The sequence below is a fragment of the Stylophora pistillata genome, chromosome 2, assembly GCF_964205215.1.
Source record: "Stylophora pistillata chromosome 2, jaStyPist1.2, whole genome shotgun sequence".
Taxonomy (NCBI): domain Eukaryota; kingdom Metazoa; phylum Cnidaria; class Anthozoa; order Scleractinia; family Pocilloporidae; genus Stylophora; species Stylophora pistillata.
Window position 1 is genome coordinate 57,279,583 of NC_142520.1, and position 24,175 is coordinate 57,303,757.

Genomic DNA, 24,175 nt, shown 5'->3' on the forward strand with positions numbered 1-24,175 from the left:
TACTACCGAAAAGCCTCCCTTTCACGCAGGGGCCGCCATATTTGCAATCGGTGTATTGTTCCTAGTGGTGTGTCTGTGAACATTCCACCATTTCTTGAACATGGGAAATTCACTGAAAGTGAGGCCAAGTTAACCAAGTCAATTGCTAGATATCGCATACATGTTGAAAGGGCAAATGCAAGACTTAAAGATTTTAAAATTCTCAGTTTTGTCCCTCCATACTTGATGTCTCACATCAATAAAGTGTTTCAGTTATGTGGAGCTATTGTTAACTTGCAGTTCCTTTTGATTAAAGAGGGGTATGCAGGAACAGACTATGACTGAATAAACTAGGGGAATGCTCCTTTTTCTACTTTGACAAATTGTCTGTCCAAGTAATATTTTCAAAAGCCAGTTTCTGTAATCAGTTCGATGTATAACTTGTTGTTCTTTTATTGTCATAAATACTGTAGTAAGAAGGTCAAACTTTATATTTATATCATCTGGTTCTGGCTTTTAAACTTTATGTACTTGGAAAAAGTCATCTATCCAAGGGACAGACCCTCTGTCACTAGGTTTACATGGTGTATTCTGACATTTATGAAAGCAGAGAAAGTGACTTAATTCTGTTCAAGTTAACAATGTACTATTACCAAATGAGAAGTGCTTCAATACAAAGGATTTTTTTCCCCTAATACTCAGATCATATCCTCACTATAGGACAAGTACATGCACATATTTGTTATAGTCTCACATATAAGACACTACATACCATAATATGTTTTATAATTTTTCATGCAGAGCTAGAGGTAGCATGCGTTATGACTCACCAGAAGTGCCCCAAATTGGTGAAGCTGATTCATTGGCTTGTAAACTGAAGTGCAATTAATCATTATTAAATATTCTACCATTTAACTGAAAAAGCTTAAAGTTCTCCCTCAATAATTTTGGGGAAAAGGTGTTTTAGATAGAAATCCTTTAGTTCTTGGATCCTAACCTCCCAACCATCATCCCGCTGGATTTTGAGAACAATGAAGTCTTTCAATGTCTAAACAATAAAGAAGCATTTCTTTCTCTTAGTAAAATACATGTGCCCTTGGACTTGGTGCCAATAAACATGGTCACATTTCAAAACAGTTTTCCCATCCTTTTTTTCTATGCAAAAGTTATTTGACTTCAAAGCCTCCTCAATAGTCAGGTCTCGCTTGGTGTAGAGACACTTGGCTTCAAGTACACTATCATCACCAACCAATCCATCTGGGGATGCACCTAGGACACCTGACTAATGCAGCCACACCCCTGTTTCCACTACGGCCAAGCCAGTCCTCATTGTAAATGCTTTAATGGCTTCAGATTCATTAGTGACCCCCCACTGGACAGCTTTTACTCTGGAAAGGTCGTATTCGCCAAGAAGACGCTTGATCAAGGAAGGGGTAACACGCTTATCATTTAGAACTGACCCAAAATTGCTTGCTGTCAGTCGACCCTTCCTGGTCATTTGCCAAGAGGGATTGTTCCTTTTAACCAGAAGTGAGGCGACGTACATCTTCAATTGTCTTCCAGTCGACTTTGACCTTTTCCAGGAAATACTGCAGTTGTACTCCAGCGCCTTGCAAAAATTCCTCTTGGAAGATCACGTCATCCACAGTAGCAACTGGCAATGAACCAGACTGGTTTTCAGGTTCAGGGCTCATGAACCAGTATAAAACGATAAATTTACCATAATTCTTCAACTTCTGAAAAAGGTCGCTGCGTTCTTCGCAAGTCGGGTCTCTCAAAAGTGCCCTATATCCGGGTTTTGCTGGCGGGAACATTTCTTGCACCGATGGCAGCAGCAAGTTTGCGGCCTTACGCTTTCTCTACTGGCATTCAACATCAGTTCGATTAAGGGTATATAGGCCATGAGTGAACAAAGCAGCAGCATGACTACACGTAAACTTTCCTCGCGGGCACTGACAGTCCGTTGACTTGATGTTCTTTTCTTCATCTAAAGAAATCTAACGAAGTGGTAAAACCAGATGTTAATTTACGAACTTAAAGGCATCTGCGAGTGGGTTAAGAGTGGCGAAACATCGGCTGTATTTAGACTTTGATATCACGATTACGGCTTTCTATGAAATAATTATCCACTGAAAACGTTATTTAGACGACAAAGTTAATAATGGACACATGAATCGTGCATGCACAAGAACACGTTTAAGAAGAATGAATCAAACGTACTACAACATATGGCAGAGCGTGTCGATTACTCACCGACACTTTGTAGACTATTTTCTTCATGCTGGCATGAACCTCTCCCCGAATCACGCCATCGTTATAGAAAAAGCTTTCAATATGATTAGATTGATGGTGATTTTCACCTCTGGTTAAAGATTTTTGCTCATCTGCGAAAAAAGAAGCCAACGATGATATCGAGAGCGCCGCCATGTTGGCTCCTGGCCGTTTTGTTTAGACTCAAGTTGTTTGGTTGCCAAGAAACATGACGTAATGACTTGAAAACTCTATACCCAAAATGTCCGTGAGGTAATGGATTCTAATTTATTCAAAAAACATCAAAACGAGGACGGTCGGGCCTGCCATCTTTGTTGTTATTTGATCTTTTTAAGCTGTTCCCCTGCTAACTTCTTGCTAACTACTCGTAGTATGGTTTTACAGTGACACGAACTCAACCGGGGCCACCCAACGTTTTTTAGCCAATCACAAGACGAGTTTAGAACAAAAAAATTGAAGTTCGTTCATCAGCGGATCAATCACTATAAGGGTCAAATTTCACTGTTCGTTTGACTAGATCAGATGTGAAGGTATGCGAAAGCTTATAGTTTTTTTAAAGCAAAAAAATATATAATATTTTTCATTTCTATTACGGTAAAGGTGAATAAATATTTACCGAATGGCGGCCGGGAATTTCGAAGACTAAACTGACTAAAGTTAAATTTACTAAATTGCGGCCGACTCACTTTATACAATATATTCTCCGAAACACGACCTGGAATGCCGAAGGCGGGAGCTTATGTAATTTACTGAATGTTGCGGCCGCGAATTTTGAACAGGAAACGAGCTCGATCAATGTAAATAAATATATCAAATTACAGCCGGCTAAATTTTAAGGCGAAACCGGCTCAAGACAAGTATATTTTTAAAAAAATTGAAAAACGGCCGTATCTACAATTTTACCGGGAATTTTAGTAACCAATCACAAGGACAAAGAAATTTTCAAATTTAGTTTTTGCATGCATTACCGGTGGTTGATTCTGTTTGCGTTGTAGTTTGAAGGTCGGGTAGTATTTCAAACATTTACTGATTTGAGGTAAAACCGTTTCGTCTTCAAAATCTCAGGCCGTGTCAATTCCACAAATACATTTGTATTGAGTCCGTTTGGTCTTCAATATTCCCAGCCGCATTATTCCGTAACTTATATAAGCTTTCATCCTCGACATTCCAGACCGTGTTTCGAAATATATATTTTATAAGTTAACTCGTTCGTAATTTAGTAAATTTCTTTAAGTCTGAGTCCTTTCAGTCTTCAAACTTCCCGGCCCCAAAATTCGGTAAGTTATACAAGTTTTCTTCTTCAAAACTCCATACCCTATTTCGAAAAATTTTTGTTATAAAAGTTTACTCAGCCGTAATTTGGTAATATTACGTTGAGTTCGTTCAGTCTTCAAAAATCCCGGCAGCAATATTCGGTAAATTATACAAGTTCTTGTCTCCGACATTCCAGACAGTGTTTCGAAAAATAAATTTCATTGGTTTACCCAGCATTATTCGTTACTTACGTACGTTGAGGCTGTTCAGTCTTCAAAATTACCGGCCGCTATTAGGTAAATTTGTATTCGCTTTTACCGTAAACGAAATAAACAACATATTTATTTCACCGTAAAAAAACTAGAAGCTTTCGCATGTCTTCACATCGACTCCAGTCAAACGAGCAGTTTAATTTGACCGCTGGTGAACGAACTCCCATTCTTTTGTTCCGTACTTGTCTTGTAATTGGCTAAAAAACGTTGGGTGGCCCCGGTTGAGTTCGTTTCACTGTAAATATTGTTGTGTCCCTTTGTGTACTACGAAGACATACGTGATTAATGGTGAGAAGATATCTCATTTTCAATTTCCAAGTGATAAAGCACTGAGACAAAAATGGATTCAGGCAATTCGAGGAGATGTTGGTGATAATTTTGTGATCGACGACCGTCATACCAACATAACAACATAACATAACATAACATAACATAACATAACATAACATAACATTCAGGAAGCTAGAACGCAAATGTAAAAAATACATCCTGAAAAGGGAAAATCGTGAGGTTAGCCCTGTATGAAAACAATTTCCCTTACTAAAAACATACAAAAGATAAAATTTAAAGGCTACAGATTCAATAAATATTCAATAAATATTCAAATAAATTCTAAAGTCTACTCTCAAAAACAGATAATGATTCTGCGTGGACAATGTATCCTGGCAAGCTATTCCATTTCCCCACAATGCGAATGAAGAAACAATATTTGTAACAATTACAAACCGCTCTTTTGAGGTAAAGTTTATAGTCGTGGTTGGCTCTTGTACGCTTATTGGCAAACACAAAGAAATCTGGGAAAGAGAGGTGATCAATACCAAAAACTATCTTATAACATTGAACCAGAGATAGAAATTCTCTCCGCTTTTTTAGTGTTTGCCATTTTAGTAAGCTACAACGGTGTTCGTAATTCATTTCGCCTTGTTTCTGCCTTAAAGCTAGTCGCTCTTCGTTGAACCGTTTCTAGAGCCGTAATATCCTTAATCAAATACGGACTCCAAACGGGAGCCGCATACTCCATTATGGGCCTGACCAGTGATTTAAAGAGCTGCGAAAACACGCACTGTCTATTAGTTCCGATGGACCGCTTTATGATACCTAGTACCATATTTGACTTGTTTACCATTGCAGATACATGCAAGCCCCAGGACAGGTCAGAAGAGATGGTTACTCCAAGGTCCTTAGTGTTCTCTACCGACCTAAATTGCCCCCCCCCCCCCCCAGCGAGTAAATTAGTTTAGTTTATCCTTTCTATGTGTAATACGCATGACCTCGCATTTATCCGGATTGAAGTGCATTTGCCATTTATTTGCCAATATACTCAATCGATCTAGGTCACTCTACAGGGCAGGGATATCAACATCTGGCGAACTGATTGTTCGGTAGATTTTAGTATCATCTGCATAAATCTTAACAGTAGATGTCAAATCTGTTGAGATGTCATTTATGTAGATGATAAACAAAACAGGGCCAAGAATTGTTCCTTTGGGCACCCCGGACTTCACTGACGTCCAGTCCGAACACTTGCCTCTAATAACAACGCGTTGCATTCTGTTTGTCAAAAAAAGTTTAAACCACTGCAGTAAAGGCCCATCTAAGCCGTACCTATTCAGCTTAAGCAATAAACGCTCGTGTGGTACACTATCAAAAGCTTTGGACATGTCTAGAAAGATAACGTCAGTAGGTTTAGAACAATTTCTAGCTTTAGCCCAGTCATCATAACAAGCTAACAACTGCAATAGAGTGGATTTACCGCTGAGGTACGCGAATTGATCTGGGTTGAAAAGATTTTGATCAGACCAAAAATCAACGACTCGATTCCTCACCACCTTCTCCGCGATTTTGCATAGAATACACGTTAGTGAAATCTGACGATAGTTCTCTCTAAGATTCCTATTCCCTTTTTTGTACACCGGTGTAATATTGGCATTTTTCCACATTGTTGGTAGCTGACCCAGCGAAAAAAATGTATTCGAAAGTAACGCTAACGGAGATGATAACACCTGACTACATTCTTTGAGAATCCGTGGCGATATGCCGTCTGGCCCTGGGGATTTATAGATATTTAAATTTTTCAGCATTTTTTTTTATCTCTTCAGGGGAACAATAAATGCTGCATAATTTCTGGTTAGTAACGTAATCAAAAACTGGAACGTTAGCTTGGTCCTCAACAGTAAAGACAGACGAAAAATAATGGTTCATACTATTTGCAATACTGATATCGTCATTTAGAAACTTATCGTTTACTTTCAAGGATACTAGATCGCTTGATCCTTTTCTCTTGGATTTTACGTCATTCCAAAAAGGCCTCGGGCTAGTGTTCGATTTTAGCTCCTCAGTCAAATTGTTTATATGCTGCCATCGCGCAGAGTTACATTTCTTTATTAGCTGATTATTAAACTTACGATAATTGACCCAGTGAGACTCCATAGACGATTTTTTAGCCCTCTTGTAGAGTAGTTTCTGTTTTCGGCAAAGTTTGATAAGGTTGTTGTCAATCCATGGTGCATTTGTGGATCCTATAACTTGGTGTTTTGGAATAAATCCTTCAACAGCCGATAGTAGTAGATCCGACCATGCAGACCAAACAAGGTCGATGTTGTCTTCAAGAAAAGCACAGTGCCAAGGGATGTAATTCAAGAGATTCCGAAGATGTTCCCAATCTGCCTTTCTGAAGGAATAGGCCAATTTCTCGGACCTACGAAACCCGTGAGGGGATCTCGATAGAAAAAAAAAAGAGTTGTGATCGGAGAAGGGTTGACCAACGGTTAGGTCGTGTATTAAGTCAGGCGAAGAAACAAGAACTAGGTCTAAGATGCTTTCCTCTCGAGTTGAGTCCTTGACTAGTTGGGTAAGGAAGTTGTCGTGATGATGATGATGAACTTTATTCATGTGTCAATTATAAAATAGCAGTAATAAAACCACTAAGTAAGGACACAACAAGATAACATAGATGAAATAATAAATAACTAAATATTAATGTACGATTAAATAGCATAAAATATACGAATAAATAGCATAAAATTTGTGGTCAGCAGAATTAGGCTAGGGGAAATTGGGGGGGGGGGGGGAGGAATAGTCTGAGCCTAAATAAGATATAACTAAGAATCATGCACTGCAAAGACGTGGGGGGGGGGGGGGAGGAATAGTCTGAGCCTAATTAAGATATAACTAAGAATCATGCACTGCAAACCAAGCAGCCCACACAGCCACCATTGTCCATTAACATTTTCAAATCCATTCCTCCAACTGCCCTCTTAAAACCCGCTAGTGAATTCAACGTCCTAATACGGGAAGGTAGTTTGGCCCATGGCACAGGTCCTAAATACCTAAGGGAATGCCTGCCATAAATAATTTCGCATAACAGCGTGGTGTGGTCTGAGCTCCTTGAGGCACAGATAGTTTCCCAGTTTATTTCAGGCAAATTGAAGTCTTCCAAGAGAAGTAAGTCGGAGTTAGGTGTCGAAAGAACACTGTCTAGGGCTGTTTGCAGATCTAGAGGAGGATTAATGTCGCTTTTAGGTGGCCTATAGAAGACCCCCAAGTTAACTTTCCTGTTTCCTGAAACCAGAATGTCTACAAAAAGTAATTTGGAATCACCTAGAAGATCTTCTCTTTGGAACACTTTTACTTTATCCCGCGTAGCTATTAACACACCACCACCTTTACGGCCTTTGTGAGGACGGTCTCTTCTGAAAACCGTGTAATTTGAAGGAAACAATTCGCTGTCTGTTATTCTGTCTAAATGGGTTTCCGTGAATACCATAATGTCATAACAATAAGTAGCAATTTCCAATTCCAACAGGGCCGTCTTGTTAACTAAGCTTCTTGAATTAGCATAGAAGACGGATATATCAGGTTTGCGATGTCGATTTTTATACGCCACGTTACCGTCATGATTCCGATGACTTACACGGCTCGGACCAGGATGAGGATGAATATCTCCATGGGAGCAAAGAGTTCAATATTGAACATCGCGGAGTGATTGCTGTTGTAGCGTATCCTACTTTTAGCAAAGGCCCTTTCCTTCGCTGTTCTTGTCACGACAGCAAGGTTCCCAAAATGACGGGCACAACACGACGGACTGAAGAACACATGGCCATTTCTTTGCTGGTTTTCTCGTAGAAAACCAAAAGAAACACTACAATCTGTATAGTCATATGGTTTCACCGTATGGTTTCGGAGCGATAAGAACAAGAACCATAAGAACCACAAGCAAATCAAAAGGATATTTGGCAGAGCAGCACTTGCACGTCCGACCGCCATTGACCTCTTGATCTTTGATACTTCGGGAAAGTATTGTCTTTGTTTCGAAGAGTGTTTTACCTTCAAGCTACGATTTAACCTCAAAGCAGTTTAGAGCCGTCGAAAGTTTCATATCTGGTCGAGATACATTCGTTTCTTTACCTACTGGCCACGGTAAATCGTTGATTTATCAGCTACTTGTTCCTTTGGTGAACTACCTTCGCAAAATAAACACACACGTCTACTACCAAGGTGTGTAGTAGACATTTCAAGGCGAGTGACTTCACGAAAACCCTTGCAGGTCTGAGAAAGCTGAAGCAAGATGCTGTCCCTTCGATTTTTCAGGGGAAACAGGATTCACCACGAAAGCGAAAGGCTCCCAAAGAACGGCGCGTATTGAGTCCAAAGAGACCACGTCCATCACACTCAAATAGTAACACGGAACCGACTTGTATTGAACCCAAAACAAAAGCGTTTGCCTGTCAAACGAATATAACTCTCGCTGAATTTAATAATGTATCGGAGAATTCTTCAAGGCTGCCTAAACTGTTGGACAACACGAAATCATTAAACGAAACTGTAACTGAATTACAAGATCAGATCAGATGCAATGAAATTATGATTAATAAGCTTGAAGAAAACGTAGCTGCTCTTAATGATCAGCTAAAGAAGAAAGTAGAGGAATGTTATGCCCTGAACGATGAACTTAAAAGTATGATGGAGAAATGCCAAAAAAGCGAAAGAATAAATGAAAGAGTTTTTAGTGTGAACAAGTTTTTGAACGATAACGCTGCAATGTTATTCTATACAGGCTTCCCAAATGCTGAAATCTTTGAGAGCTATTTGGAATTTTTACAGCCTGGTAAAAATGGTGAAAACATAAAGTATAAGAATGCATCGTATGAAGACAATAATTACAGTGGAGCTAAGCCTGGTAACCCAAGATCACTTGATCCCAAAGAAGAATTCTTTCTAACCCTCTGTAGCCTTAGGCAGGGATTCCCAGAAGACCATCTATCCCATTTGTATGGAATCCACCAGTCTACTGTATCACGAATAATAGTTTCTTGGATTTCTTTCATATACCTCAAGTCTAGTAAGATCTGTATTTGGCCTTCAAGAGAACAAGTTGATCAACATATGCCAGAAGATTTCAAAAATAAATATCCAAATACAAGCATAGCCAGAAATTCCGAACCGCGCGTGCGCACTAGACCGTAAGACTTAGAATTTTAACGGTATTTCAAACTTGCCGAAGAATAGAAGGTTCAGTATGGAGATTCATATAAAAACAGTTTCTAAAATTCGTATTATGGACATAACCCCACCATCCCAATGCCAGTTTCAATGACACTCATCAGTACTTTCATTGCAGAATTACTTTGTTTTCGTAACTCAGACACTCGTTGCGGTTTTCTCGGTAATTACTCGCAGCGTTTTATTCCAAAGAATGCCCTCTACAACATACAAAATGGCGCCTACCTTCATAAATGCCATTTTCTACGTTTTGACTCAGCCGAAATCCTCTCCTGTTATCGATCTATCCCAATCAAAATGTTTAAGTTCAAAGATGTCACTCAACATTTACGGCAATTAAGACTGTGTATGCCCCGAAAATATTGCGCCTTTTTTCGCCTTCTTTCAGCAAATATGAACGCATTCAAAAACCGTAATCTTACTTCGATCGCGCGGAAAAAGAAGTCTTGATTGCCTCTCTTCTTCGCATTAAATGCTGTGCAAGAACGATCGCCATTTTGATACTTACAGATCAATAATAGATAAAAGGCTGGTAACTAAAGTGGGTGACTACGAGGCTGGAGGCTCGGTGGCACAAGCTTTTTTCGGAGGGAATTTCAGAATTTTTTTTTGTTTTGTTTTGTTTTCGCGCGAAAAAAAAATCAATTTCAAAACAATACGGAAATAATGTCTGATCGCTACCCCGTCTGTGATCCCCTCGTATCTATCTGCAATCCACCAGAAGCACAGTTAAAATATGTGACAAAACAACGTGAAGGTGGTAATGAAGTCGTATTGTGGCTGGCAATTAAGAATGCCGCACTGATACAGTGGCACAAATTGAAAAAAGAAACGGCAGGCATTGCATATATTGACATGTTAAATGAAATCATTCCTGGGAAAGCGTTTAAGACCAGTCGTGAGAGTGATCGAATTGCGTGCCGAATTTCAAATCGCTGTTCGTCCACTTCAATCACAAATCAGACCCTTAACAGAAAAGGAAATCATAAAAACAGAAAAGAACACGAGGAAAAATTGTGTAGGCTGGCTATTTTGAGAAGTGAAGTGATCTCAGTAGAGAAGTGGGAAGCAGATCTGCATTCCATTCAGTTAAAACTTGAAAAAGGCTGGTTTTCATTAGCGACGGAGTCGGAATCGTAGTCGTAGTCGGAGTCGTAGTCGTAGTCGTAGTCGGAGTCGTAGTCGTAGTCGGAGTCGTAGTCGTAGTCGGAGTCGTAGTCGTAGTCGGAGTCGTAGTCGTAGTCGGAGTCGTAAGAGCGCTTATGACCTAGTGAAAATCGTAAAACGGAGTCGTAAGCGGAGTCATAAGCTCGACAGAGTCGGAGTCGGAAGAATCAGAACGTTCTCATTTTCTTCCGATTCCGCTTATGACTCCGTCGCTTACGATCTAGTAAAAACTGCATTGTCGGAGTCGGAAGCGGAAGCGGAAGAATAAACCAAACACAATGTTCGATTCCAGGACCGCGAAAGTACAAATTTTGGCGCCAAAGACAACATGGCGGACGAAGAGCAACTTTGGCTCTCATTAATCATTATTTCGCGCAGGCAGAGACAATGCAGGAATAATATCATTCGAAAAAGAAAGCAAATTTGAGTTCGTGATATCTCTCGACGTCGAGCAGCTTAGGAAGAGTATGCTAACCTCGTCAGCGAACTACGACTTGGTGATCTTGAATTGTACTTTCAGTAGATTCACTTTTTCGAGTATTTTAACTTTTAATTTCGTAATTTTACAGTCAAGCTCACACGTTTAAATTTGTTACGGCTATTTGTGCATTTTGGAAAGATGGAATCGAGCATTGTGATTGGTTTATTCTTCCGCTTCCATTTCCGACTCCGACAATGCAGTTTTCACTAGATCGTAAGCGACGGAGTCGTGGACAGAATCGGTGTTCTGCTTCCGCTCCACGCTTCTGATTACGACTCCGACTACGACTCCGTCCCAAGTGAAAACCAACTTTTACGACTCCGACTACGACTCTAACTCCGACTCCGACTCCGTCGCTAATGAAAACCAGCCTTTAAGCCTTCTGTTTGAAGTGGCCAGCAGTTTAATGTTAAATTCAAGATGACGGTCAGTTCGTGGACTATGTCGAACTGTGACAATCATAGAGCTGGCAGGCTCAAAATGCATTAAGATATGTACAGCTAAACGATTTACCATGTTTTTAAAGTATTTTATCTGGCCACTTCATGACTTTTAGGGATACTCCATCCAAAGGGTACTCCATGGAGTAGGGCTCCGCGTTTTGTCATCTCTCGATTTCCAAGCGACAAACAGGCTCCTTCAGAGTCAGATAAAACTAAACAAGCGCGATAACAAAGAAAACGCAAAACACAAACCTTGAATTCTAGTAGCAGACCTCCAAAAGATGAAGTCGTCAAATAAAATCCGGAGAGACAATCCTTGGGATCTTCTACGGAATATCTGGCTTCATATAACTTTGTGCTGGTGTCGTCGAGGACGCGAAGGTCTACGACAGTTGACGGAGCAAAGTTTCAAGTTCTTGTTAGATGACAACGGACGGGAATACGTTTCAATGACCCATGACGGGGCTACTAATTAAGAACCATCCAGAGGGTAAAAACGCTCCCCCGCCTGTAATAAACCAATTTATGACCATTCTTAGGTAGTGAAAAATTGCAAAAAGGAAGGATGGAGCGTACGATGGAAAACTCCGATTTCAGACTTGTAAATACTGTCTGTACATCGCATTTCGTTTCTATAAGAACCTCACTGCCAGCAAATAACATATTTATTTTCCACTGACAAGTCGTTTTCAATACAGACTCATTCAACCACGGAAGTCAAGTTTTCGTTTTTGAGTGACATTTAAAATAACAGAGGAAAATCCTTTAAAGTATGGGGTGAAATCAGTAGTTTTAAATTCCAGAATCAAAAATGAAATAAATAAATAGATAAAATAAGTTATATTTCATAAAAATGGAAAAAAATATTTATGGTTAATTTAGCATAATTTGAAATTGCAAGTCAAATACGATGATGGAAATGATAAGCAGTTATGAAAAAAGAAAATAAACTAAAACTGAAGAAAATTAAACAACGATTTAATTTCATTCTTTGAGATGGACGCGTGGCTTGAACGAATTGAACGAAATACGTGATGAAAATTTTTGTCTTTTAACTTTGTATTTATTTAAAACAACAATTAACAACAGCTGTAAAATCTTTACCTCTGTGTGGGTTAATTCTCTTCTGCTTATGCGGATAAATGCGATCAGTTTCTGACAGAGTAAAGGGACAATCAACATTCAGGTACTTAACATGAGAGCTTTGTTACTTTCAGTTATTTTCCTATATATTAGTTTAATTCAATTCCCTATAGCTCCCTATACTTAAGAAAAATTAGATTTGAAAGCAATAGGCATTCTTTTGGTTGATGACAAATAATCTTCTTTGGATGCACAGATGTGGATGCTTTTGATAAATTTATCACAATATTTATTCCGAACTATTCTATCTCCCGCAATTATTCTGTAATTCAGCTGCATGGTTTGCATTTTTTTTTCTTTATGTTTGTGATTCTCATGTTATTCCTTTGATGCATATTACGCCGTCGTTTTCTGCAAAACAGAGACACGGAATTACTGAAACATGAATATTTACTTTCATCACTTTTCATATTATTTCTCAGAATTAAATTTCTCCTCACCAAAACCGGTATATTTTCAGCAATAAAAATAGTAAGAGTTAAGGATAATGATCGACACAGAAAAGGGTCCGAATTCTTCGACATATAAGAATGAGTGTTTTGTGATGATACTTTACAATGGAAATGCAAATTTTACCGAAAAGGAAACATGTTTCTTGTGCGTTTGACATAAATTTGAAAAAACGCACAAGAAACATGTTAGACCTTTACTTTCAAATTCTTGTGCGTTTTTCCAAGTTTGACGTAAATTTGAAAGTCAAGTAAACGAAAATTAGACATGCAGCAGTCAGTTTGTAAATGATAAAACAATGATATTCTCAGAATAACGGACATACAGTTATTAAAAATAAAAGTTTACCATTCATTAAGTTAATGTAAAACAAAAGACGCAAAAGAAATTAAAGCAGTATATCTGTGGGAAAAAGAGATATCCTCAATCTGCTATTCTTTTCACCTGAATATATAGGAAGTGTATAATGCATACAAATATTATTTTCTTTTGCAATTTCTTTGATGGTACGCCATATAACAATTATTGCAAAGCGCAATTTCTCCTTCTATCTTTAATATGTGTAGAAACTAAAGCTGATTGGCTTTGAGAATAACGAGACTGGTTAGACCTCAAAATTGCAATACTAACATTACTCTTGCTTTTCTACATCTAGAAATTATAAAATACTTTTAATAGTTTCTTGGGACGTTCTCACCATAAACGATATAACAAGATGACTTATGCATTTCAAAATTATAGGGAAGAGATCGAAACATCTGCCCTTTAAAGAGCAATGGCCGTTCTCTTGCCAATAAGAACAAGTTGTGACGGTTTTGGAATTATCGATGAATTTTGAAATTGATGAATAACATGATTATTTTATTGCGAGCTGTTTTTATCTAAAGGCGGCGAGCTATCCTTCTTTTACTGCTAGATATCTACACTATCAGTACAGATGTCGATCCTGTTTATGTATGTATGTTCCGTGTTCTGCTTAAACATAGCTTCTAAAATATTTTTCCACAGCAAAGTATGTTTAATCAAGCTAATTCCTTTCATTTTTTGACCAGAGTATCCGTGACTTATGCTCTAGATGTGCATTTTACGCCTAGCTGTCAAAACAAGGACAACACAAAATGAGTGAAACTTGAATAAACTCATGATAAAACTTTATCTAATTCATCAAAATCTCATTTTCCCCCACCAACATCGCTATATTGTCAAGAACAATGGTGTTGAGAGGTTTGTTTAGCGATAAACCTGATCGAATAACAAAGTCAAATAATACTTACGTCGGAGAACTAAACAAGAAGCAGGCAGCTTGTAAGAGATAACAAAAAAAAAATATCAGCTGATTGGTGGATAAAAGGATAACTAATCTACAACGCAAGGATTTCAATTTATGTCTTTCAAAATTCTAAAGATATCATCATTTTTTTTTTTTTTTTGCGTGAGAGGATAGAAAACACTACAGGCGAAATGAGAGGCAGTTTGTTGATAAGAAAGAGAATTCATACCATGTTCTCCATTTTTTTTTACTACATATGAACAATACACGATACGAGTACGATATTTTAATTTCCGCAACCGTTAGGATTTTGTTCAGCGTTTCAAAAGAAATAAAAAAGAACCGTTATATTTGTTTGGAGGTTGTAAAGCCCCAAGCAAGGTATGGAATGTGGAGAGTTCTCCTTGTTGTAGCCCTTGCTTTCGCCTGATATGAGGAATATGATATGCTTATGAAAATTTATCTCAATGCATTTGACTCAAAAAATATTTGTTATCGATCGCCATGAATTAACAATTATTTTTTTTAACGGTTCATTTCGTAACTGAATTCTAAGCTAATAGCTCAGTGATTACTTTAAAATTCTTGTTTCTTACTTCGGTACGTTGTTAAGTGGTCTTTTAGTGAGAACTGAGAGAATTAACGATAAAAACCGACGTTTTGGTGTCATCATGACGCCATTGTCAAGGAGAAATAAAAATTGCAAAATTTGCGGCAAGGTGTAACACTAAATTAGCATAAATATGTTAGGAGCTAATTATACAAATACTTTTGCGCGAATTGAATCGCTTTGCACGTTCAGAGTGGGTTTTAGGTCTCTGATGAAAAGCATTTCGTTCACCAAACAATCGAACCTGTTACTACACTTTTTCAGAATGCTAAAACATTTCAGTAGGTCTTTCGGGACTTCGCTGTGCCGTTCGTGGTAGTGTTTATATATTGAAGATGCCTTTCGTTTATGTCCATCCACGCGTGTGTGTAAGTGTCCGCGTGTATAGCCCACATAACCCGCATCACACAGGTCACATTGAAAACGATAAACGACGCGTTGTTGGTTGACGATCTGTGGTTTGATTTCTCGTACTTTAAGATCTTGGCGAACTTTGCGGCTAACAAATACTGGCTGGACAGTTGTCTGCACCTTCATATGCTAATATTCTTGAGCTCTTTCTTAACATAATTTGCTGATTCCTGATCTTTGAAAGGTATGACCACACGAGCAATGGATATTGGTTCTTCGGGCGTCTGTGTGGGCTGCTTACCAACAATTCTTGATTGTGAGAAGGTGTTAACGGTAGAATTTACCAGGCGTTCCGGGTATTTAAGCCGTGCGAAAACTTTCACACACGCGTAGATGGACATAAACGAAAGGCATCTTCAATATATAAACACCACCACGAACGGCACAGCGAAGTCCCGAAAGACCTACTGAAACGTTTTAGCATTCTTGAAAAAGTGTAGTAACAAGTTCTATTGTTTATTGTTTGGTGAACGGAATGCTTTTGATCAGAGACCTAAAACCCACTCTGAACGTGCAAAGCGATTCAACTCGCGCAAAAGTATTTGTGTAATTAGCTCCTAACATATTTATGCTAATTCAGTGTTACACCTTGCCGCAAATTTTGTAATTTTCATTTCTCCTTGATAATGGCGTCATGATGACACCGAAACGTCGGTTTTTCTCGTTGGTTTTTGCTTTTCTTTGCATTTCCAAATCTTTATTGATAAGAACTGAGAGAATTGTGCATTTTAATGGATCACATAAAGTACTGTAAACCTGACAAATTAAGCTGTGGGTATGGAGATACTTTGAATGGCCTCTAATTGTTTTTTAGATACTTTGGCTGAGGAAGTAGAAAGAGAAAGATTAATCGTTCCTTTTTTTCCTTCCTCAGGATATAATGAAAAAAGACAAGAATTGCAAAAAAAAAAAAAAAAAAAAAACAGAGAGGAACTAGTGTTTGAACCCCTGTTTTTCCTTTGTTAATCAAAATGAAAAGTAAACTATGATTTCATTCGAAATTTTAAGAAAATAGCTGACTGCACGTAGATGAAGTTTGTATAAAATTGCTCTCTAGATCTTAACATTCAAATTATTTCACATATGGCTTCCTTACTTCACACGTTAAAACGATGCAAAAAAAAGCTCTTTGAATATTTTCTTTTCCTTTCGTTTACCTCCTTTTGATTCTTAATCGGACATAAAATCCTCTTCTAATACTCTTTCGTGTTGCTATTTACTGACATATATATCGAATTTTTTCTCTGTTATCATAAAATATCGAAAGCTTAAAAAAAAAAAAAATGCAGGATCCGATTTTAATTTATATTTAAATTCTTAATCCAGAAAAGTCATCTGTCAGTCATGAGGACTGTAATTAGAAATAAGTAATTTATCGTTGTAGGTTTCTATCAATATTTGCATCTCACTCCGCTATGGGGTAATTAACTTTTAAATTCAAATGTCCAAGCTGTTATTTTAGTTGTTATTAGATGACGTCGGGCTGCTTTTGGATAAGCAAATACGTTATCCCAATATCAGTTTTTTCCTGAGTTACTCTTGTATAAGTCTTGTATTTTAAGGTTACCGGCATTCCTTTTTTAGCGAAAGAAAGGTTTAACTCTCTCAACAATATCAACACTTCATCAACGAAACAGGTATCGAGAAAAACGATATTTATCATTAATCGATTATCCAGAATAAACTTTATTATAAGAGGAGGATCTTGTCCTTTCAATCTTGGTCCCAAACTACGTAGTGGACCAAACAAATAATGAGCTTGTTGATACATTTCATTACCACAACCGAGTTAAAAAAGAAAGTGTTTTAGAGTATGTTCTCAAAACAAGCAGGTATGTTCAAACCTCCGGTAAAATAAGAGCTTACGTACAGGCCCTAGAGGGAGGGAGGAAGGGGATGGGGAGCCGAGCGAAGAGAGGCTTGGGGAGAGGAAAGGAAGGGCCTGGTATGAGAGGCCCGCATTCCGCATAACTACATTCATCTAGTGAACGTAAAATTCCCATCGGTCATTCGCCTGTCAAGCAAACCGTGGCATTGTTTTTCGAGTGAAGGTGTGAAACCTTCGAGCCTCGGTCAGTAGCTACAGTTTATATACAAAATCTCTTTTGAAAATCATAGTTAAAATGTAATATTTTCAGGATGAATTTCGATACCCTAATTTCTGAAGTTCGTGCAAGCAAACTGAATGGTTTTCAACTTAAAAATGAAGAAAAACTTGCAGTGGAATCCCTTCTTGAACGCAAGGATGTACTCTTAGGTTAACGTTGATGAGAATACGTTGAAAAACATCCTAGAACAACGCGGAATCAATCTGAAAAACGAACAGCGCCGAGCTTTGGAACAGCTCTACGTCAAAAAGAAGGATCTTGTAGCTATTTTACCGACTGGGTTTGGAAAAAGTTTAATTTTCCAAGCTCTAGTGCTGCTTGCACGCTTCGAGGCCAACAACGATAAACGGCCTGTTGTGCTGGTTATAACTCCACTTACAAGCATCATACAAGATCAAATACTCGAACTTGAATCTCTAGGTTTACAAAAAAAAAAAAAAAATTGCATCCGTTTGAACAGCCTCGGTCATCCGTTCGTCGAAATCTTCAGCCCGTCCGAACGGCTTGGTCACCCGTTCGTCGAAAACATCAGCCCGTTCAAACAGCTTGGTCATCCGCTCGTTGAAAACATTAGCCCGTTCGAACGGCTTGGTCATCCGTTTGTTGAAAAACATCAGTCCGTTCGAACGACTTGGACTATTTTCCGTCGAACGACTTATATCATCCGTTTGGAAGGTTCATACTAGTAACGCCACCCGTTTATTGAAAATAAATTCTTACATTCGAGCGGCATCAGTCATCTGCGCTAATGTTTACAAGATTTGTCCAAGATTTGTCTGTGGTGGCGATGTAAATCGTTTGGATATGCAAGAATTTAAGGCTTTGTCTGGCTGGGATTTCGTGGTTGATTTTCCCACGCGGAGTAACGCGTGCTTGGATAACTGTATGACCAACCGAGCGGATCTGTTCGGTCAAGCATATCCCATACATATGCTTATTAAGACAGACCATGAAGGCTTTGTTTTACCGGCGGGATTAAAACTTAAACCTGTGCGCCGCAAAGTTCTTGTGCGGGACTGTAGGGAACATCGGAAACAGTCATTTTATATGGCGCTCACTACGCTGGACTGGAGTGACGTCCTCATAGAGGTGGACATAAACAAGGCGGTCGAGGTGCTTGAGGTAAAGATTCGGGCAGTGATGAATAAGTTTATGCCGCAAAAATCTGTACGCATGTCATCGCGTGACCCAGTTTGGATGTCCCCATTAGTCAAGTGTATGCTGAGGACTAAGTCCCATATATCTTTAAACAACAAGGAACGTCTGTCTTTATTTAATAAGCGCAAATCTGAGCTGATAACCGAGAACAGAAGAAAACTGGCTGCCATTGGTAGCGGTGAGTGGTGGAAGGGCGTGGACGCCCTATCGCAGCGTCGCAGGTCATCGTTGATAAATTTGGACAAGAACTCTCTAGTTCGTCTGAACGACCACTTCGCCAACCTGTGCTATGATGACACTTACGTTAGACCTAGTGATATGGATATCCCGGACATTGTAAAGCCCCCGAAAATATCTGAGCGGTGTGTCTGGAATACCTTAGTTCATGTAAAGAAAACGGCAACGGGACCAGACGACCTCTCATACTGGATCTGGAAAGACTGTGCTGAGCTATTCACACCAATCGTCACTCACGTTTGGAATCTGTCGCTGTCTACTCATACATGGCCAGACTCTTGGAAAAGGGCAAATGTTAATCCTCTCCCCAAAGTGTTCATGCCTATAGAGGACTCAGACTACCGTGGTATTAATGTTACTCCCGTTATTGCCCGGTTGTTCGAGAAGGTCGTGTATCGTACACAAGCACAGTCAGTCATTGAGAGCAACCTGAGCCACACCCAATTTGCATATAGACAGGCGGGTAGTTGCACAAATGCCTTGCTCGCTATCCAGCACCAGACATACAAGTATTTAGATAGTAGTGACTGTAGCGCAGTGCAAATTTTTACCATGGACTTCAGTAAGGCTTTCGATTTTGTGAACCATTCTATTTTGTCTGCCAAACTGAAACAGCTACCTCTAAATCCGTACATTATCAATTGGCATCATAGTTTCCTCTATGCAAGACAACAACGTGTTGTTAGTTATAATTTATTAGGACAGTGGAAATCTGTCAATAGAGGGAACCACACAAGGTAGTGTAAGCGGACCGTATCTTTTTCATATATTTTTGAACGATTTGGAGATTTTTTTTAATGGTTGCCCTGTGCTTTTTAAATATGCCGATGATTCCACTATTCTTTCGCCTATCACTAGGAATAGTGACCCGTCTGCCGACTTAGTAGGACAGTTCTGAACATGGTGTAAAGACAATAGAATGGTCTGCAACCCTTGCAAATGTAAAGAGCTGGTTGTTAGAAAGAAAAATCATAATGTACTCTACTCCAATTAATAATATTCCCCAATGTAATTGCTTCGTTTTACTAGGAGTAACTTTACAGAGTGACGGAAAATTTGATGAGCATGTAAGAACTAAGCTTGTCAAAGCAAACGAGTGTTTACACGTCCTACGAACATTGAGAAAGGAACATTACTCTCAGGCAGAGATTGATCATCTTTTTATATACATTGTTTTGGCTAATTTTAGCTATGCACTTTCAGTCTATGGGGCATCTGAGTTCGATCTTACGGTTGTACAAAATTTTTTAGACCGATGTCATAAACGCAGTTTTATCTCATTTCCAGTTTTTATCAAGAACCTTTTAAACAAACAAGACCGAAACATTTTGAAGAAACTAAAATCAACGGATTGCAACCCCCTGAAAGACATCATTCCTGTCCAAAAGACATATCTTCACAATCTTAGGAAAAAAGGCTGCGCGCGCCCGAAAATTAATACACAGCGCTTTATGAACACCTTTGTAAATAGGTTTATATTTAAGCTCCATTTATTGTAATGACATACTTTTTAATTCATAATATGTATTTATATTTTTGTAGTTTTTCCAATTCATTGTAACATAAGATATGTAGTTTTATCTTATGATGGAATAAAGACTCTTTATTTATTTTATTTTATTTATTCATTCGCTCGAGTTCTCAAACGAAGATGGACATGAAGCCCTTTCCAAGAGTTCAAAAAACTTGCAAAAAGTATTCACTTTTCGGGCACAGGTAAGGCAAACAGTTTTGGAGAGATTTGGCTGTTTTGCGAAGTAAAATCCAAGATCTCAAAGGCGGTCCGCTATAACATATTGGAATTCTTCTCTCTGACTTGCTTTAAAGATTTTAATAAAGTTCTTGAACCCAGTTCCTAACTTGATTCTTAATTAAGTTATCTCGAAAAAAGCGGCAAATTGACGGAATATCTATATTAGGCTTTCTAACCCTCTTGGGTTTTTCTTTGAAATTTTCCTTGTCGTCCGACATTTTCATCCACGTGCAGCAGTGTTTTGACAGTTTGCATGGGTCAGTGCTCTCCTACTTTTAGTATTTTCCCTGCTTCACTGGCGTATGTCTTAAAATGACGCGTCGTGATTGGATGGTTTTGACAGTTTTTGATTGACATTCGAAACACGATATGCATAATTAATCAAGGAAGTTGTGCGGAATGTGGGCCTCTCATAGCCAGCCCTTCCTTTCCTCTCCCCAAGCCTCTCTCCGCTCGGCTCCCCACCCTCCTCCCCCCTCCCTCTAGGGCCGCTACGCAGTCCAGTAAAATAATGTTTCATAGAAAGCAAACGTCAATCAATTCGGCGAAGATAAAGACATAAATGAACATCATTTCCGCTTTGAATTAAAAAAAAAAGTTATTGCATGTCACTGTTCCAAAATCTACCTGAATTATAGTTACAAATTTTCGCTGACTTGATGTAGGCTTACAGTGAATGTTGAAGTGGTTCCAAGATAAGTAGCCCACCTTTAAATAACGATGAATAACCAACATATCACTTCTGCCCTAACTGTTAACTATAAGACACTTAAGCTGGTGTCTGATGAAAATAAAGAAGATCGTCAACGTGGGGAGTCAATCGATCACAACGTCTCTGAAATTAACGATGAAACAGTCACAACTGTCCATTAATCCTGAGCAAATAATTCTGATGTTTTGATAAATAAATGAAACCCAAAGTCTTAATCATAGGCTTCGACGAGTCGGGTACCCACTGCTTTGGGAATGATGGAGACAAATTTACTAACACTTTTGAAAGGTGTACTTGGATAGAACTCTTAAACGAGCTCTAAACGGCACAGCCTAAAATGTTTCAGCATTGCATTCGACTGTCCAGCTCAAAGCGCGATTCATGTACAAGGATTCGTGAAATGGTCACAAAATTAAATATTTTGCCTAATTTTCATGCTGCGTTAGCGATATTTTCCGAAGCAAAACGCTCAAATTTTTGTTTGGGGGCTACGCTTCCCGCCCCTGCCCCCCTGCTTCACCGCCGCTGATAATAATAATAATTTAATAATTTATTGATTTATAGTGCGCTTTTTAACACACCAGGTGATCAAAAGGGCACAATATGATCTAACTTGTAATTATATTAAATTTCAAATTTGCGTTGAGAGCATCAACAACTGAGTTTTACTGATATGATAGACAGTTATGTTAAAAATGAAGGAAAATTAAGTATGTCAATTTTACTTATTTAGCAAACAACATTAGGACGGTATCTTCGATGGCCAAGTGGAGTTTCATCCTCGTTTTCTGTAAGCAACTCAGATGTTTGCAGCCATTGTCTAACGTGTTAAGCGATTTGAAATAATTTTTTTCTATTGGAGGGAGAGAGGAGGCTCTATGGGTAGGGTGGGCGGCGACGAAGAGAATGGAGATAATGAATGGGATATCCGTCGAAGGATGGCAATGAAGAGTTAGGGGATGAACGAAGATGGCACTGCGAAGGGATGAGTTGGAGACTATAACCTCTCGAAGATAAGTGTGTAATGCAACTGAATCCCATTGTGAAATGGGGAGCATTACTTCTAAGAAGAAGTCTAAAACGACAACAGTTTCCCATCTGAAGTCTAAATAAAGACCTGCTGTATGTTTTGCTGACGCCTTCATTTTTGTGAGATTAAATTCAAGTGAAATAAAATTCATTCAAATTCAACAAAATCATCTCAATGAAATATAGTTGCACGTAAAAGCCAGTAATAAACCAACTTTTTTCACAAGGAAACTACTTTGTCGGTCTTAATTCTAAATCGATGGCAAGTTATTGAGTCGGAATCGGAGACTCATTGGTACAATGGCTATGCCTTAAGCCTGGTGAGCCCCAGCCCTGATGTCTGTCGCGTTATTGAGCGAGATACTTTACAAAGCGTCTGAGCTTATGTTTTCCTTTTTCTTTTTATTACTGTGAATGCTGCAGAGGAATGTTTGGGTTTGTTAAGATCAATTTCCCTTGAATTTTTTGGAATCGTCATTTGTTTTGTCCCAGCTTAAGCAAAGGTTGATCTTTGAGTACTGCTTCTCTCTCTCTCTCCTATGCGGAGAATAAAATATTACAAAGTAAATTGTATTTTTAATGAACCTTTTTCAAATAGTCTAACATCTAATATATTGAGTCATTTTGCTCCTGAAACAGAGCTCGGCTTGTAGGCAAGCGCTTGTTTCGTGTAGTGACACATTTTTCCGTTCCCTCCGTCTTTACCCGCCATTTTTAGCCAGGGAGCTAGAACCGGGAAAATATTGTTTCGTTCAACCCACCCAACAGAAAAGGTCTAGCAAGGGATTCTTATAGAAGAATAACTGCTCTTTAATACTAGGTATTATGTAGTGCTGATTTGTGATACCACTAACAAGATAAATGGGGGTCTTTTTCCAAATTTGGCTTTCAACATAGAAACGAGGCTAAACCATTTTTCGCCCTCTAAACCTAATGACTCTTATCAAAATATCCTTGAATACACTTAAAGGTGTTTACAAAGTCTGCAGCTTGAATTTGAGTGATTATGAGCCCCAAAACAGGTCACGTGACATGTCACGTGACTATTTCTCGTCAAAAATTCACTTTTGAGTCAAATCTAGCAAGTTTCAATTCCTTCAAATGCCTAAATAACACATCTTTTTATCCTTTAAGCCTTCCAATAGAACATGTAGGTCTACTTCTGTCGATTTGTGCAAACGAAATCCACCTGGATAAACCAACTTGAAGGAAATGAGCGAAATACGCGCACGTCCTCATTTTAATAGTCGTCAGCATGAAAATGAGGCTGAGACCAAAACGAGCTTAAAACATGTGAAACTTTCAAAACTAAACACGGTATCAACATGCGACTTTTTAACAATAAGAGTCTCAACCAGTGCTTAGGCCTCATAGCGCTTATTTGTTGCCATGGTAACGGTTACCATTGCTAATATTCACCAATTTTAATTTTTCTGGCATAAAACAAAATTCGTTAGCAGTTAGAACGTGATTTCATGGTTTTATGTAGTGACGGTTGTATTGAGTAGTTGGGGACATCATGGTGAGGGGTAAATCTGGAGTAGCTTCAAGGTATTGGGTACTGAATTGGCTATGCAGTACAGAATTTGAAATAATTCTCGTCAAGACCGATGAATACTCCAAAGATAACCTAATAAGTGTAGATAAGAAACATGCAAACTGTTTGCAAGTTATGGCGTGTATTTCTACTTTTGCTTGATAAAACAGCAAAGGAAGACGCGTAAAAGCGATAAAATATTTACAGTTTATATTAGTTTGCAAAAAAAGATGAAAACTTTAACTTGTACTAAGCAAATACTTTTTCACTGAGGTGCACTCTTAATACATGTCTTACACTAACATTGCTAAACCAAGCATTTCTGAAAATACACTCTCCCATATACATTTATACATGATGAATATAACAATTCCTATTATATCCTTGT

General features: G+C 38.5%; 1 long non-coding RNA gene and 1 pseudogene across 1 annotated transcript in view; one reads left to right on the forward strand and one right to left on the reverse strand.

Annotated features, from left to right (window-relative positions):
- Positions 1-551: 551 nt before the first annotated feature.
- On the reverse strand, positions 552-2,544 carry LOC148740597 (uncharacterized; annotated as a pseudogene).
- An 8,137-nt stretch (positions 2,545-10,681) lies between these two features.
- Positions 10,682-24,175, forward strand: part of LOC148740598 (uncharacterized) — a 19,772-nt gene continuing 6,278 nt past the window's right edge. Inside the window, exons 1-2 of the long non-coding RNA XR_015996110.1 lie at positions 10,682-12,555; positions 21,955-22,011. This is a non-coding gene — a long non-coding RNA (uncharacterized LOC148740598). The remainder of the gene's footprint in view (positions 12,556-21,954; positions 22,012-24,175) is intronic.